The sequence below is a fragment of the Meriones unguiculatus genome, chromosome X (assembly GCF_030254825.1).
Source record: "Meriones unguiculatus strain TT.TT164.6M chromosome X, Bangor_MerUng_6.1, whole genome shotgun sequence".
NCBI classification, from domain to species: Eukaryota; Metazoa; Chordata; class Mammalia; order Rodentia; family Muridae; genus Meriones; species Meriones unguiculatus.
Window position 1 is genome coordinate 31474606 of NC_083369.1, and position 17084 is coordinate 31491689.

Below are 17084 nucleotides of genomic sequence, written 5' to 3' on the forward strand. Positions count from 1 at the left end.
TCAGCCTGGGAAGGTGATCAGGACACGCAGTCATGTGGCTCTGTTCTGGGGGCCTAGTACCTGCGCAACCTGGGATCTCATCCAGGTTCTGGCTGGGTGACCCGAGAGTGGACCCAACTGATTCCCACATTGTGAGGGTTTCCTCTCACCTGGGAAACACGATTGCTGTTGTTTTAAGGCCCAGAGTTCAGTCTCTTGGTCACTGTATGGGAAATGTTGTCCTGCTTCTCAGACGCAGTGTTCTCTTGGCCCCGTCATCTTCTCTGCTGTAATCAAATATTTTATATACTAAATACTTCAATAATTTCTGCATGGATCAATGCTGGTTATAATAGTTTTTACTTTGATTAAATGCCTTAAGCAAGCTAACATTAAATGCACTAAAATTCACAACACTTCAGCAATCTATAACCTTACAATAAAAAAAAAAATCCAGAATGTACAACTATTAAGAGCAAGGAACACTCATGGCCATGCAAGATTTAAACTGAAAACTGCAAGGAAATGCTATTTAAAATAGCGAGCTGGAATATATGTAACACTCAAAAGGGTCAGCAGCAAATTCTACCAACAACAACAGGCTTAATAAAAGAATACATTCTCTTTGCTGGTATAAATCACTTCAACTCTGAGAACAAGCCTCTATCTCAAGAAATTAGCTCTTTTACAGTTGTTTTAATGAAATCTTTCCTCTCAGTTAAATCATAAGCAGGATAATTTTCACATACCTCTTTGCAATCTGCTTCATTGTGACTTCTTCCAAGTTAGCATCAGCCAGTAATTCCTTCACTGTTTCCTTTAACTCTGTAAGTGTTTTTTTTTTTCTTTCAGGTTTTTAATTAACAGCTCATCTTCAAAACTATCTTCAAATTCAGACTCTTTTTCAGAATTATTTTGGTTCTTCTTGATCATGCTGCTATCTGCCTTCTTAACATTAGCACTGTTTACAGATGTTTTTACTTATAGCAGTAGCTTTCTATTTTGCTTTTTCTTTTTTAGATGCCTTTTTTTGGTGGTTGTTTCTCCTCACTTTCTTTCTCTTCATCTTCGGAAGACTCATCCTGACCTTTCTTCTCATCATCATCATTCCTAGATTCATCTGATAGGATTTCAGGACATTTAGTTTGCTCTGACTTCCTTTTCATTCCAGAACTGTTCCATCCTTTTCACTAACTTGGCTTGAAGACTTTTGGGATTTGGCGAGTGGTTTGCCAGAAGGCTTTGGATGCATTAAGAAATTTAAGATCTTCTTCACTAGTTCACTCTTCACACCGGACCTCTCTAAATCAAGAGCCTCACACATGGTCTTTAACATGGCATTTCTAAACTTTTTCAACATTTCTTCCTTCTTTTTACACTGGGTACTGCCTTTTTCAAATGGAAAGCCACTAAACTGACCCACGTTCTTCTTTAACGAGGACACTGTGTCTGGTCTGTTCTAAAGCAGTTTGTATGGATTTCTAGATTCATCTGTTTTTTCCTATTCAAAAAGAAATGTTTCCTTTCAATTTCACAAAGTTTCTGACCTTGGGCAATCTTAAATGACTCTTTGTAAGGAAAACACCTGCATTGCAAATCTTTCTACTTTATTTTCTCTCCTGCCTTCCACAATAAGACTCCTATCTTTTTCTTTCTCCTAATCCTTTTTCTCCTCATTGCTGTCCTCCTCATTCTTGTCCCTGAGGCCTGGCAATTCCCTGCTCCTTCTCAGACTATGGCTGGGAGGGAGGGTCCTCTCCCTCCACAGCAGGGGATGGGTGTTGGGGACATACCAGAAGGCTGCTTCTGAGTAGAACAGCATGAGGGCCACACCACATGGTCACTCAATAAAATATTTAAAGCATATACCATCATTAGGGTCTGACTGGCTGAAAGTAGAGGGTTACATAGACATACATTCACTGAAGAAAATGTACTTTCTTACATCCAGTTGAAAACCATTTTCATAGTCCCCCAACATACTTTCAATAATATAATCTTAAAGTGAATACAATAAACTCCAATACAAATAGTGAAGAATTTGTGCTTGATTCCATAAGAGTTGTTCCAACTATTAATGGTTAACTCTCCATCCTTACATAGAAATGGTAAAATATGACTTTTCTTCTTGATTGGAATACAATGTAATTTGATATTGACACTTTTCATTCTTATATTTTTTTAAAAAATCACATGAGGATTGTCTTAGTCAATGTTCTATTGCTGTGAAGAGACAGCATGACCATGACAACTCTTACAAAAGAAAGCATATAATTGGGGCTTACATATAGCTTCAGATGTTCAGTATATTTTCATCATGTTAGACAGCATGGTGGAGAAGCAGCCCAGAGCTCTACATCTGGATGCAGGCAGTAGGAAGAAAGAGCCACTGGACCTGGCTTGAGCTGTTGAAACCTTCAAAGCCCACCCAATCTGTGACACATTTCCTCCAACAAGGCCACACTTACCACAACAATGCCATACCTCCTAATCCTTTCAAATAGTGTCACTCCCTGGTGACCAAACATTCAAATTTATAAGCCTAAGGAGTCATTCTTATTCAAACCTATACATTCTACTCCCTGACACCCATAGGCTTATAGCCATATCATAAGGCAAAATGAATTTAGTCCAACTTCAAAAGTCCCCATAGTCTACCACAGTTGCAACTGCTGTTCAAAAGTCCAAAATTCAGTCTTTTCTAAGATTCAGGGCAATCTCTTCATTGTAATCCCTTATAAAATGAAGGAGTAGATGACACACTTCCAACATGCAATGACACAGAATATACATTACCATTCCAAAAGGGAGGAAAGGTTGCATAATGAAGAAATACATGACCAGAGCAAAACCAAAACCCAGCAGGGCAAACGCTAAACTCTTTTATATATATAATATACATATTATATATAAGTATTTATACATATATATACACATATATTTTAAATATATTTTGCATATATTTTATGTGTTTTATATATTATATATATTTTATATATACATATATTTTATATATGTAAAATATATATTATATAATATATATTTTATATATAATATAAAATATTTGTATTATATGTGTATACATATTTATAGACATATTTTTTAATTTTTATTAGAGTTTATTCACTTAGTTTCCCAACTGTAGCTCTCTCCCTCTTCCCCTCCCAATCCCACCCTCCCTTCCTCTTCTCCACCCACGCCCCTTCCTCAGGCCACAGATAGGGAAGGACGTCCTCCCCCACCTTGTGATCCTAGTCTATCAGTTCTCATCAGGAGTGGCTGCATTGTCTTCCTCTGTGGCCTGGTAAGGCTGTGGTCCCTAAGGGGGAGCTGATCAAAGAGCAGGCTAATCAGTTCATGTCAGAGACAGTCCCTGATTCCATTAGTAGGGAACCCACTTGTACAATGAACTGCCATGGGTTATATCTGTGCAGGGGTTCTAGGTTATCTCCATGAACTGTGTTTGGTTGGAGTATCAGTCTCAGAAAATACCCCTGGGCCCAGATTTTTTGGTTCTGTTGCTCTCCTTGTGGAGCTCCTGTCCTCTCCAGGTCTTACTATCTTCCTTTTTTTTTTTTTTAAATAAGATACCCTGCACTCTGCCAAAAGTTTGGCTATGAGTATCAGCGTCTACTTTGATACCCTGTTGGCTAGAGTCTTTCAGAGGCCCTCTGTGGTAGGCTCCTGTCCTGTTCCCTGTTTTCTCCCTTTTCTGATGTCCGTCCTCTTTGCCTTTCTGAATGAGGATTGAGCATCTTACCCAGAGTCCTCCTTCTTGCTTAGCTTCTTTAGGTGTACAGATTTTAGTATGTTTTTCCTATAATATATGTCTAATATCCACTTATGAGTGAGTGTATACCCTGTGTGTCTTTCTGCTTCTGGGATACCTCACTCAGGATGATCTTTTCCAGTTCCCACCATTTGCCTGCAAATTTCATGATTTCCTTGTTTTTAATTGCTGAATAGTATTCCATTGTGTAAATGTACCACAATTTCTGTATCCATTCCTCAACTGAGGGACATCTGGGTTGTTTCCAGCTTCTGGCTATTACAAATAAAACAATCCTCTACAATAAAAGATCTTCTTGAGGTATCTCCATCTCTGATCTCAAGCTGTACCCTAGAGCAACAGTAGTAAAAAAACTGCACAGTACTGGCATAGAAACTAACTGGTGGGTCAATAGAATCAAATAGAATACCCTGAAATAAACCCACACACTTATATACACCTGATTTTTTTACAAAGATGCCAAAACTATACAATGGAAAAAAATAGCAACTTCAAGGTGTTGATCTAACTGGATGCCTACATGTAGAAACATGCAAATAGATCCATATTCATCATGCTCCACAAAACTAAAGTCCAAGTACATCAAAGAGCTCAATATAAAACCAGACACACTAAAATCTGTTCGAAGAAAAAGTGGGGAAGAGCCTTGAATTCATAGGAGACAACTTCCTGAACAGAACACCAACAGCACAAGCTCTGAGATCAACAAACAATAATTGGGACCTCATGAAACTGAAAAGCTTCTGTAAATCAAAGGACACTGTTGTCGGAACAAAACGACAGCCTACAGATTGGGAAAGGATCTTCACCAACCCTATATCTGACAGAGGGCTAATATCAAGGATATATAAAGAACTCAATAAGTTAAGCAACAACAAATCAAGTAATCCAATTTTAAAAATGGGGTACAGAGCTAAACAGAGAATTCTCCATTGGGGAATATCTAATGGCAGAGAAACACTTAAAGAAATGTTCAACATCCTTACTCATCAGGGAAATAGAAATCAAAACAACCCTGAGATTTCACCTTACACCCATCAGAATGGCTAAGATCAAAAACTCAAATGACAACATATACTGGAGAGGGTGTGGAGAAAGGAAAACCCTTCTCCATTGCTGGTGGAAATGTAAATTTCTACAGCCACTTTGGATCAGGTGCTTTCTCAGACAATTAGGAATAGTGATTCCTCAAGATACAGCTATACCACTCCTAGGCATATACACAAAAGATGCTCAAGTATTGAAAGACTCCCAGGAGCCTATCTAGACGGGGAGACCCCGCTTCCCAAGGAACAGCGAGACCAGCCTTCGGATGCAAGCCGCAAGAGGTTTATTTTGATACACGGGTACCCGGGGTGACCAAGCCTATCGGAGGACTTGTGCGCCTCTTGGTTGGGGTGACGGGTTTTTATAGGGTTCGGGAGCAGGAGGCGCGGTTACAGAAGCGAGAAGCATAGTTACAGGGGTCTGATTGGGTGGTTTGAACAAAGCCGTAGTTAAGTCACGTACCCAGAACAGGGAAGGCGGGAAGGCAGATTGTGAGTCGAGTCACATACCCGGAACCGGGAAGGTGGGAAGGCAGATTGTGAGCCGAGTCACGTACCCACCCGGAACCGGGAAGGCGGGAAAGAATGCAGCGAGGTAGCTCTTCCCTCAGGGAACTTACTGCTATACCGCGCCTACTCTACATAGTGTTAACAATCGCTGCTTATCTTTTGGTCTCTCAGTATACAACAAGGACATTTGCTCAACTCTAAACTCTTGATCTCCTTGTCTGATGTCAAAGCGTTGCTCTTCAGACCTCCTACTCCTTTTAGCTTATTTGACTGCAGCATACTTGTTTCTCTTGATTAGCTTCTCTCCTTGGCATGTATCCTGCAGCTCCGCATCTCCAACATCTTGGTGTCTCCAAGGCAATCCAGGCTTCACCTTTACAGCTTCAGGCAAAGGCCTCTCTGGAACTCCATGCAAGGACACCCCTGACACACACCTAGCCTCAGTGGCTTTCCTTAGCTGCAGAGAGAGATTCCACAATCCCTTCTTTGACAGTAAAGGTAGAGCCACTTGCTAATACTGCCATGTTTTTCTCCTTCCTGGTACTGGAACATGGACCCCTCATTCAAATACATCTTCACCAGCTTTCTGTTTTTGATGTTTTCCTTCACTGGCTAAGCTTGACTATCCTGGAACTCACTCTGTAGACCAGGTTGGCCTTGAACTCACAGAATTACCTGCCTCCACCTCCCAGTGCTAGTATTTAAGGCATGTGCCACCACACCTGGCCTTAAGCTTTTTTTTAAATTCCTCTTCACAAATTGGATGCTTATCTGGGTGGGGTCTTGCCACTCCCTTTAATCCATTTAGCAACTGACTTTTATGTAAACTTTTATCTCCTTGGACACTAGGCTGAACTCCATTACACTTACTGGTACTCCTTTTCTCCTCAAATTGTACATTTTGTATTTTTCCTTACCCAGTTTCCACCCTTTCATTATAGATCTGCGTAAGAATGAGCACTAATAACCATATGAGAGAGTCAAGATGAGGCTGCCTTGAAATTGTCTCTGCCAGTGTCATTAATCTAAAACTCTTAAATGTATCCTTGGGCAGATTTTTTTTGAGAAAAGCAGAAAGAAAGCAGCCACATTCTTCACCAAAATAGCACAAGAATGGTCTCTAGGACACTTAATTGAGTTTCCCTTCTGAAACCTCTTGAGCTGAATCCCCACAGCTCAAATCATCCTCAGTACTATCTTCCATGTTCCTCCTAGAGTGGCCCAATAAGTCCCACTTAACATGTTCAACTACTTTCCTAAACCAAAGTCCACATTTTTGCCAGTAAGCAGCATGGCCAGGACTGTCAGAAGAGTACTATTTTCCCTTGTAACAAATTCTCTTTTAGTCACTACTCTGTTGCTGTGAAGAGACATCATGGATGACAGCAACTCTTATAAGAGAAAGCATCGTTCAAGCAAACATATCAGCTCTACTGCCTACCAGTCTAAATCTTCTCAGACAAAACAGTAGTGAGGCCTGAGTCTAAGACACAGATAAGAAATTTCAGTCTTGATCTGTCCTTGAGTGCTGTCAAGAGCTTCATTTTAAACATCTGAGATCTCTCAGATGTATCTGCTCCTCAAAGTGTGGGACACACACCACAACTGTTGCCACCATCTAAAAATCTTTAGAAATACAGATTCCCAGGCCCCATTCCAAAATTCACAATATTAGAAACTGAATTTTACCAAGATCACCAGGTAACATGAACTCACATTAAAGCTCACATTGAGAAGCACAAGCTTTAAAGTAAGATGTAATCTGTGAATGCATAAAAGTCTCTGGTATTGATGTCCTGATGATAGTGTGTATTCAAATTGCATAAGTCAGACTTTCTATATTTTAAAATCTGTTTTATATATTTTATTGTTTTAGTTTGATGTGTGAGTGTGTACCTAAATATATGTGTATGATGTGCCATGTACATACAGTGCTCAAGGAGGCCAGGATAAACCCACACAGAGGGAAGCAAAAGTGAATAATAAACATGATGCAAATACGACCTGCTGTTCCTAGAATGCTCACTTTGGCCTTACTTAAAAGTCGTTTCACTTATAGAACCCTGTAAATGATTCTTTTTGTCCTCCATTTATTTATTTATTCATTCATTCATTCATTCACTTAATATGCTGATCGCAAGCCCCCCTCTCCTCCCAGCCACCCCACACACACGTCTACTCCCATTCTTCCCTCCTCTTCTTCTCACAGAATGGGTGGGGGTTCCCCATGGGTACCAACCTGCCCTGGCATATTAAGTCCCTGTAGGGCTAGGTGCATCCTCTCCCACTGAGGCCAAACAAGGCAGCCCAGTTAGGGGAACGAGATCAAAAGGCAGGCATCAGAGTCAGAAGAGGGTCACCACTCCAGTTGTTGGGAGATCCACAAGAAGACCAAGCCGTGCATCTGCTACATATATTCAGGGGGTCTAGGTCCAGTCAACACATGCTCTTTGGTTAGTGGCTCAGATTCTGTGAGCCCCCATGGGCCCAGGTTAGTTGACTCTTTATGTCTTCTTGTGGTGTCTTTGACCTCTCCAGCTCCCAACCAAAAACTGGATACAGAAGCTGGTATATTTACACAATGGAATACTACTCAGCTATTAAAAAACAAGGAAACCATGAAATTTGCAGGCAAATGGTGGAAACTAGAAAAGATCATCCTGAGTGAGGTAACCCAGACCCAGAAAGACACATGTGATATGTACTCACTTATAAGTGGATATTAGCCATAAAGTACAGGATAACCATGCCACAATCCACAGACCCAAGGGAGAATGCTTGAATCTCACTCAGAAGGGGAAATAAAAGAGGCACTGGAGGTTGATGGAGGGAGGGAACTGTGTAGGAGAGGGAAGGGGAGGAGAGTAGAGGTGAGGATTAGGAGTAGAGAGGGGAGGGAAGAGAGGGCCAGGTGAGAGAATGGAAATTGGAGGTGGAGGGCATCTCTGGAACTTGCCTCTGTAGTTCTGGTTCGACTTCCCAAACTTTTCATTTCTCGAATTCCTCTACTTTTAGGTTTTCTTTATTATTTCTATTTCCATTCTTAGATATAGAACAGTTTTATTCATTTCCTGGATTTCTTTAAGGACTTCTATCATCTTCAAAAAGGCTGTTTTAAAATCTCTTTCTTGAGTTTCAGCTATGTTGGAATATGTAGGATAGCTGGGCTCCAGGGGAGACATATTATCGTGGCTGTTATTGTGATTTTCTTTCAGTGTTTTCATAAACACCCGTATTCATGACCCATTATTTAAAAAAAGAATTCCCATTCCCTAGAAAATGAGTTTTAAAAAATAAACAATAGCCACCTTCCTCTTCCCATTTCCTCTCATTCCCTTCAAATAAAAGGGAGAAAAGGTAAAGAAGAAAAACAAAAACGAAACACTCCTAAACTCCCCAAAACAAAGTAGTATATTTCCCCAAGGGTGAGGGAAATTTACACTGGAGCTGCTTGGAGTGAGAGCTTTCAGCTACAGAAATTCATAAAGAAAGACACTCAAAACAGAAAAAGAAACACAAAAGGAAACAAAATAAATCATCAGTCAAACTGGATGGGCAGGAAGCTGGAGGAAAGTAGGGTAGGTAGGGTAGGCATAGACCTCTTAGGACAGAAGCAGGCAGGCAGGGACTGCAAAAGGCAGGGAGAAGACAGGGAAGGAAACAAGCTGAATAGTTTGGTGTCCTTCCAGAGCCCTGGTTTAAAAAAAAAAAAAAAGCCCTACTACCGCCCATGTCCACCTAACTTTGAGCAGCCCAAAAAAGGGTGAAGAGAGCAGCTTGCAGAGTTGAAATCTGGGGATTCCATGGCGAATCCCCAGAGGGAGATGTGCATCCCCTTTCCCACGCCCTGGGTCTCACTTACTCCCCAAAGCTTGTCCCTCCTCACAGAATATCTTTTTTTTTTTAATCTTATGTTTTTCTTTTTTTTTTTAACTTTTTCCCTTCTTTCCTCTTTTTTTTTTTTCCTTTCTGTCCTCCTAATATACAACTTTTTTTTTTTTAAGTAAGGGCAATACAATGATATTGCTCTAACCCGGCCCCTATCAATTAGACCCCAAGCCTGCTGTTAAAACCACTGTAGAATTGAGATGGGAACTGTTATAACTAGGAGTCTGGCTATGGTATTGAGCACGAGGGAAACCATGGTCTGTTGTGTTGAAGCCTGGTCTGTTGGTTCATTTGGGAATCATCTTGATCTGTCTTCCTCTAAAGAGGGGCTCATCTAAGTCCAAGGAGGTCCTCACAGGTTCTTTGTCTGTCAACTCTATATATGCAAACCCTTTGGGATTGCCAATAACTTGTCATGGAGAAGAGTAACATGGCTGACTAAACCACAACCATGAAAGTGAACTTCCAGATCTTCTGCTGTTGCACCATAGTCCATATTGCCAACATAGACAGATCAGGCATCAGCTTCCATCTTCTCAAGAGATGGGATCACTGGGCCAGCATTGCCTGGGGGGGGGGGGGAAATCACGTTCATCTGCTTCTTTACCTCATTTTGTAGCATCTCATCTCTAGCTTCTCAGCCTCTTCGTCCATTTTCCTGACTCGAGCTTTGGTTATCTAGTCCTGGGTCCTCAATGGCCCAGTTCCCAGGGTCAGGCTCGACCAGTCCCGGGTCTTCCTACTCCTGACTGCCGGGGGCTCCCAAGCCAGGACCAGAACCCGGAGCTCCCGGGCCAAGGTGGCTTGGGCTCTATCAGCAGTTCTCCAGGCTCCAGCTCTTCAGACTTCAGGCCTTTCCTGTAATGCCCTGCCACTCCCCGGTCCCAATTCCAGGCCTCCCCCCGCCCCGACCCTGGCACAAGATGGCACTGCAGTCAATCCCGGTAGCTCCCAGATGGGCCACAGCCCCCGTTGCTGCTGCCACCACCACTGTCGCAATCACCACTCCTGTTGTGTTTTTCACGCTGCCATCTAAGCATGACTATGGATATGGATGACGAAATCTTTTGTTGTTTTTTTTTTTTTTTTTGTCTTTGTTGAGTAAGTCTTTTACTCCTCTGTTTCTGATTCCTCTCTGGACTGTAAAAAGTGTGGTGGCTGTGTGTTGCTTTATAAGAAATTTTCTGTGAACCTATTTCCCTGGCTTGCTCAGCTGTTATGTTCTCAGTGGAAGCCTGCTGGGATTAGATGTAAAAGTAACTTTTATTCTCCTGATGTAATCGTTGGCTCCTTTCTCTCATCCAAGCCCTAGATCCTTAACTCCTAACCCCCCCCCCCCCAATCTAGATGACCCCAGGCCTTGTAAGGAATCTGGTATAACTCTCAAGGGAGATTTTGCTCTTCTCCCCCACTTTCCTCGGCTAGCTATCTAGAAATTTCTAGAAATGCCCAACCCTGTTAAGGAGATCTTAGTCTTAAGCAGTGGCCCTCAACTATATTTGGAGATTTTACCCCGACCTATAGGATAGTTAAGTACTGTATTCTTCTTGCAATAGGACCATGCTACTACATGGAAAATTAGGTCCTATATCACTACATGCAAATCAAGTATCCTGATCCTCTGCTCCAGTCAAATCAAATACAATCACCCTCGAAATCTCCCCCACTGCCTAAAGGTTTATAAATTCCTGAATTCATGCACCCACAAATGATGCTGTGGTGCATGCTGCTGACTAGCCTAGATACCATCTTCCTTCCACAATGACCACCTGAGATTTGTCATTTATCCCCAGGCTGGGCCTGGCCTCAGCTGGGACTGGGCCTTGCCAGGCCTTTGCCCTGGCTGCAAGCAGACCAGTTATTGGCTTCTGCCTGTACCTCTGTTGTGCTTAGCACAGCAGCTTAAACAGGAGCTGTAACACTTTGGTATCGCCATAGGCTTTGGAAAGCCCAAGCTTCCGTTGTCACCAGCAATCTCACGCTAAAAGAGCTAAACTGTAACACTCTGTGGAAAACCTTTTCCACACCCTGGCCTAGCACATGGGCCTCTCTCTGAAGAGCTCCAGCTGCCCCTAAGAGAAACAGAACCCCCATTCTCCATCTGGAAGATGAGCTCCAGGAACTTAGCTGAGATCCAGATCCCTGCCTAGCACAGAAGGACATCTCACCAATGTGACTGCCTAAAAATGAGCTTAACAAGGACTGCAGCAACAGACATAATACCATGCACAAAGTCTGTCAAGTGTTAGGGGCAGCAACAGGAATTATGAGGTCTTAATCCTGTTAGTATTTAGGCAGCCTGCTTCTGAGTTGCCTAGTAACCTATGAGGTCATCATGTGTCCCCAAACCTGGCAAGTGTGGTTAAGTTGCTCAATAAGAGGAACAACCTACCACCTGCCACTTGAGCCTTCTTGCTCTTTTGCTCTCTTCCTCTCTCCTGCTCTTCCCCTCTTGCTGTTGGGGAGCCCCTCCCCCTACCATGTCTCTCTCTCTCTCTCCTTCTCTCTCTCCTACCCTGATGGTCTTTGTGACCCCCTCCCCCTTCCCTTAATTAAACCTCCCACATAGAACCAGTCCTGTGGCATGATTTGTGAACCCACTGTATAACTCCACTGCACAATCCTAACATTGGTGCATTGGCCAAATAGTTGCTTTTAGTGGCCATGCCACATGGTAGTTGCTTTTGTCATCAGCGCCCGCACCAGAGCTGCTGGAAACGTATTTCATTTCAAATCCACCCCCCACCATTTTCTGGAAACCAGATTGCTACTTCCTACATGCTACACTGGCTGGATTGGTAAGTTCCCCTCATTGGTCATTATAAACATCTCTCTTGGTCTGGGAAGATTGATCTTTGAGCATTTGGCAACTTCCTGGTACCTTCTGAGATGAAGGAACCCCCAACCACAGCCTTCACTGGCCACGGTTGACCCTTTCTGCTGACCTCCATTTAGGGCTCCTCTTTCCCTTGGGTGAGATTTTTCCCTCTACTGGCACAGTTGTGCTCCCTCCCCATCTCGCTTGTCTACAAAATCCTAGCTAGGTAAACCATGTCTTCTATGGACAGCTGTGCCCTTGGTCTCTGGCCAGTGCTGATGGGCTGTTAGACCAAATAATACCATACTACTCTACTGAACCAATCCTTGCCTTTGGGATAACTCTGGCAGATCACTTACTCCTACCTGCCCAAAGGCAACTGTCCATTCGTCCTTTCCAACAGCATCTCCACTGGGATGGCTTCTGGAAAATTTTAAACCCTATGCATGGAGCCTGAGTTAAAGCTCATAAGCCTCTGTAACAAAAGTTGGCCTACACATTCCTTAGATAATGGTTCAATTTGGACAATTAAAGGCACATTAAATCCCAATAATTTACAGGATTATTTTAATTACTGTCAGCATTTTAATCTGGTAAATAGAACAAGGTATCTTGCATTCAGTCTCTTTTCTCCACTCTAAACCTTCTCTATGTTCTTCCTTTTCTCCCACCCAACTTCTTCTAGCTATAAAGTCTCAACCTCAAGAGTTCTCTACTTTTGACCCTGGTTCTGCCATGCTGCCTTGGCTGCACATGACTAGCTACCATGCTCATTTTGGGATAAGAAGGGTGGAGCCAGGGCTTCACTGCCATCTCCACTAAGGGTAAGCATATGGTGTCACTGTCATCTTAATTTAGGGCAATCAAGGGCAGTCAGATGATTGGGAGCCATCTTGCTTATTAAAAAAATACTATGGTTTCCCCCACTGCTAGATGCTTTTACTACTTTATTTCTGTCCCACTGTTTTTGGAGCTGCAAAACTGCAATTTCTTATAGGCCCAAAAGGACCACTGCACCCCTTCCTACCTCCATTCTAAAGCTGACTATCTGCCCCTATCCCTTCCCGCAGATGAGATTCCTTCTACGAGAACTCAACCTTACTGCTGATAAAGCCCTGGTACCAGGCACTGTGGTTCTCGGGCTTAGCCTGGCTAAGTTCATGTCCTGCCATGCTATTTGTTTGATGAACCACTAGCACCTTGGTCCATTTCCATTTCCCCTTTCTCATTTGCAGGAACGGCTTCCTCATATTCTCTTCTTTTTGGGAAACCTCTGGCTTCTACACCTATATTTTCCTTACTCAAATGTCTAATATCCAGTAATATCCAGTAACACTAAGAATGATCCGTGAAGTAAAAAGTAGTTCCTTACTTCCCTTTTCTCAAAGTCCTGTCTGTTTCTGTTTGCGTGCTACTCCACTAAATAAAAAATACTCTCGGGTCAATTAGGAATAGTGCTACCTCAGGATCCAGGTATACCACTCCTAGGCATATATCCAAAATATGCCCAAGTATACAAAGACATTTGTTCAACCATGTTTGTAGAAGCTTTATTTGTAATAGCCAGAATCTGGAAACAACCCAGATGTCCCTCAGTTGAGGAATGGATACAGAAATTGTGGTACATTTACACAATGGAATACTACTCAGCAATTAAAAATAAGGAAATCATGAAATTTGCAGGCAAATGGTGGGAACTATAAAAGATCATCCTAAGTGAGGTATCCCAGAAGCAGAAAGACACAAATAGTATATACTCACATATAAGAGGATATTAGACATATAATATAAGATAAACATACTAAAATCTGTACACCTAAAAAAGCTAAGCCAGAAGGAGGACCTTGGGTAAGATGATCAATCAGAAAGAAAAATGGGGCAGACATCAGAAGAGGGAGAAAACAAAGAAAAGGACAGGGACCTACCACCAAGGGCCTCTGAAAGACTCTAGCCAGCAGGGTATTAAAGCAAATGCTGAGACTCATAGCCAAACTTTGGGCAGAGTTCAGGGAAACTTAGGAAAGAAGGGGGGGGAGATGATAAGACCTGGAGAGAACAGGAGCTCCACAAGAGAACAACAGAACCAAATATATCTGGGCACAGGGGTCTTTTCTGAGACTGATACTCCAAACAAGGACCATACAATGATATAACCTAGAACCCCTGCTCATATGTAGCCCATGGCAGCTCAGTGTCCAAGTGGGTACCCTAGTAAGGGGAAGAGAGGCTATCTCTGACATGAACTCACTGGCTGGCTCTTTGATCACCTCCCCCTGAGGTGGGGGGAGGCACCTTACCAGGCCACAGAGGAAGACTATGAAATGTAGTCCTGATGAGACCTGATAACCTAGGGCAGATGGAAGGGAAGGAAGTCCTCCCTTATCAGTGGACTGGGGAAGGGGCATGGTAGAAGATGAGAGAGGGAGGGAGGGTGGGATTGGGAGTGGACAAGGGTGGGAGCTACAGCTGAGATAAAACATGAATAAATTTTAAAAAATAAAAATAAATTTAAAATACTCTGTGGTGTCTTTTTATGCTCTCAAAAAATCTTAGAATTAAACTGTAAACCTTAAGGTGACCACATGTTTTTAATTAAAAATAATTCTCTGTTTATTTTATCTCCTTTTAGACTAAGACAGCAACAAGTCTCACTTTAGATGTGTATGGATTTTTAAATTCAATGTGCTATATATATGATTCAACACTGGTTCAAAATAATTTTATATAATGCTAAAATTTCAAAGTTATAAAGGTCTATTTAAATTAAGCTAATTTAAAATGTACAGCTAATTGCCTATGTCTTTATCAATTCCTGAACTATTAAATGTTGTTTCTCCTGCCAAGAGCACCATTAGGCTTTCTAGCTAATAGGTTTGGCATAATAAACTGAAATGTAATTTTAAAATTGCTTTATATTGTTCAACTTTATTGTTAGTTTTAAAACTCATAAATCAGGGCTTACTATGCACTAGTTTTTACCAATAATCTAAGTAAAGATATAATAACTTTAGAGACATATATTTATGTTAAAACTTGATCATTGTGCTACATCTTCACTTTCAAAAGGTTAAAATATGCTTGGTCTTGTTTTCTAAAAATTGTAATATTACTAATCTAGAGTACAGATTTAGACTTTTGTAAGCTATGAACTTTTTATATACTAAATCATACATAAAACTGTTATGTTATTGCGGGTTGATGCCCCAGGTCCCGCCTCTGAGAAAAAGGTATCAGACGGGTCTGATGCTCTTCGGGTGGATGACACCTAAATGAACATCAGTACAAAGTCCCAATTTATTTATAATATCAGAAATCAGACCTCTACTCTTGCCTGATGCGTCTAAAACAAAAAGGGGGAACTGTAGAGAGCTGCGTAATGCCGCGCCTTAAAGATGGAGCTGGTTTCCGCCTTCCACCTTCCTGATGGTGAGTGCTCTCTGTCACGAACAACTCCACATTTGGCTAAGGCTGAGGATCTGGCTTGCTTCCATGTATGTGGACCTATCTGCATTGCCCACGTGGCATGCTGGGCTTGGCTACCCAGAGGCTATTTAAGCTGTGGGCTGGCTTTTCCCAGGGTCAGATGATTGTTCAAGGTTCCTGAATAAACTGCATTGAAAAAAAAAAAAAAAAACTGTTATGTTATTATCTTTAGTGAACTACTTTTAAGGCTCCAACTTAACAGAGATGAAACCAAAAGTCCTAATATTTACTGGTTAACAAGTGCAAATTAATAGTTCAATCATCTCATAGATGATCAAGACTTTTAATGTGCTCAAATACACACACACACACACACACATATATATATATATATATATACATATATATATTATTTTTTTCTACAAATGCAGACATGGCCTCAATGCCATCTTTAATTAACAGCTGATGATGGTCCCTGATGTTGATATTGGAGTTGGTAAAAAAATAATTAGAGAAGAGTCTTCCCAACGGGTTCATCTACAGTGCAAAAACTATGCTCCAGACCTTGACTGCTACTCTGAGGCTGTCAGCATTCCAGCACAGAAAACAAGAAGTCTGCAATGCCCCAGCCTGCTGGAGCATAGCCAAAAGTCAACTCCACCAAGTTAACTGTTTCAAATTCAGCCTCAACAAGCCACACACTGTCTGCTGGCAGACTGGCTTCTGGAAGTCAAAATGCTCCCATACAGGCTTGTCCTCTGTGCTCAGCCATGGAGGCTCAACCAGCACAAGAGCCACAGACACGTCCAGCCTTCCAGCTCCTTGGCCTGGTGGAGGACAAATGGCTCCTAGATTCAGAGACCTTCACCAGCTGTGCCAAGCCCAGGTAACATTGCAGGTCTGTTTTAACCTCATACTCGGGTCCCATGGACATATTGCCAACTTTTTCTTGGGAGGTTTCAGATGCCTTCTCAGTCCTCTTCATATGCAGGAGAGCAGGCCTTAAACCTGAGTCCTAGAGTTGCTGCTGTCTTGCCTAGACACAATATGTCTTGTTGCCAGACTCAAGAAACAGGCCTCAGATGGAACTTTTTAAAATCCATTTTGCTATAGGACAATAAATGTTCATAGCAGCCTCACCTATGTCTCATGGTAAATAAATAAAAAGGCCTAAGGAAAATGTTGTTTAAGGGTCTGAGAAAGTGTTTTAAGGTTGGCAAAAGGGTTGCAAGGTCTAAGGTGTTTTAAGGTATCCTAAATAGTTAAAAATGCTTAATATTTCCTCCTGTTGTTATGCTACTATTATATTTACTGTCCAGAGCTTTGACTATTATCAATAGAGCTCTGATTTATTAATCTAACTCAAATATAAAAACATTTCACTATACCACCCACTATCATGGTTCCAAGCTCGAGATTTTAAATCTCCTTTGGTTTGTCTCTTAAGTATAGACTCATTCTCATTTTTCTAGACTTATATACACAGTCTCTTCTGGACAGAGAGGAAAAAGCCTTTCTTCCATGTGTAATCATACTAAAGGTTAAGATGAAGTGAGTTTTTGTCCCTCCTACTTCATGGAAAATTTCTGCCTTTTCAGAGCTCACCTTAAAGAATGCTTATGCTGTTAAC

The 17084-nt window shown here is 41.8% G+C and overlaps 2 pseudogenes; both read right to left on the minus strand.

Annotated features, from left to right (window-relative positions):
* Positions 1–645: 645 nt before the first annotated feature.
* LOC110541433 (protein DEK-like) lies at positions 646–1817 on the minus strand (annotated as a pseudogene).
* Positions 1818–6573: 4756 nt separating this feature from the next.
* LOC110542427 (polyadenylate-binding protein 2-like) lies at positions 6574–16388 on the minus strand (annotated as a pseudogene).
* Between the last annotated feature and the right edge of the window lie 696 nt (positions 16389–17084).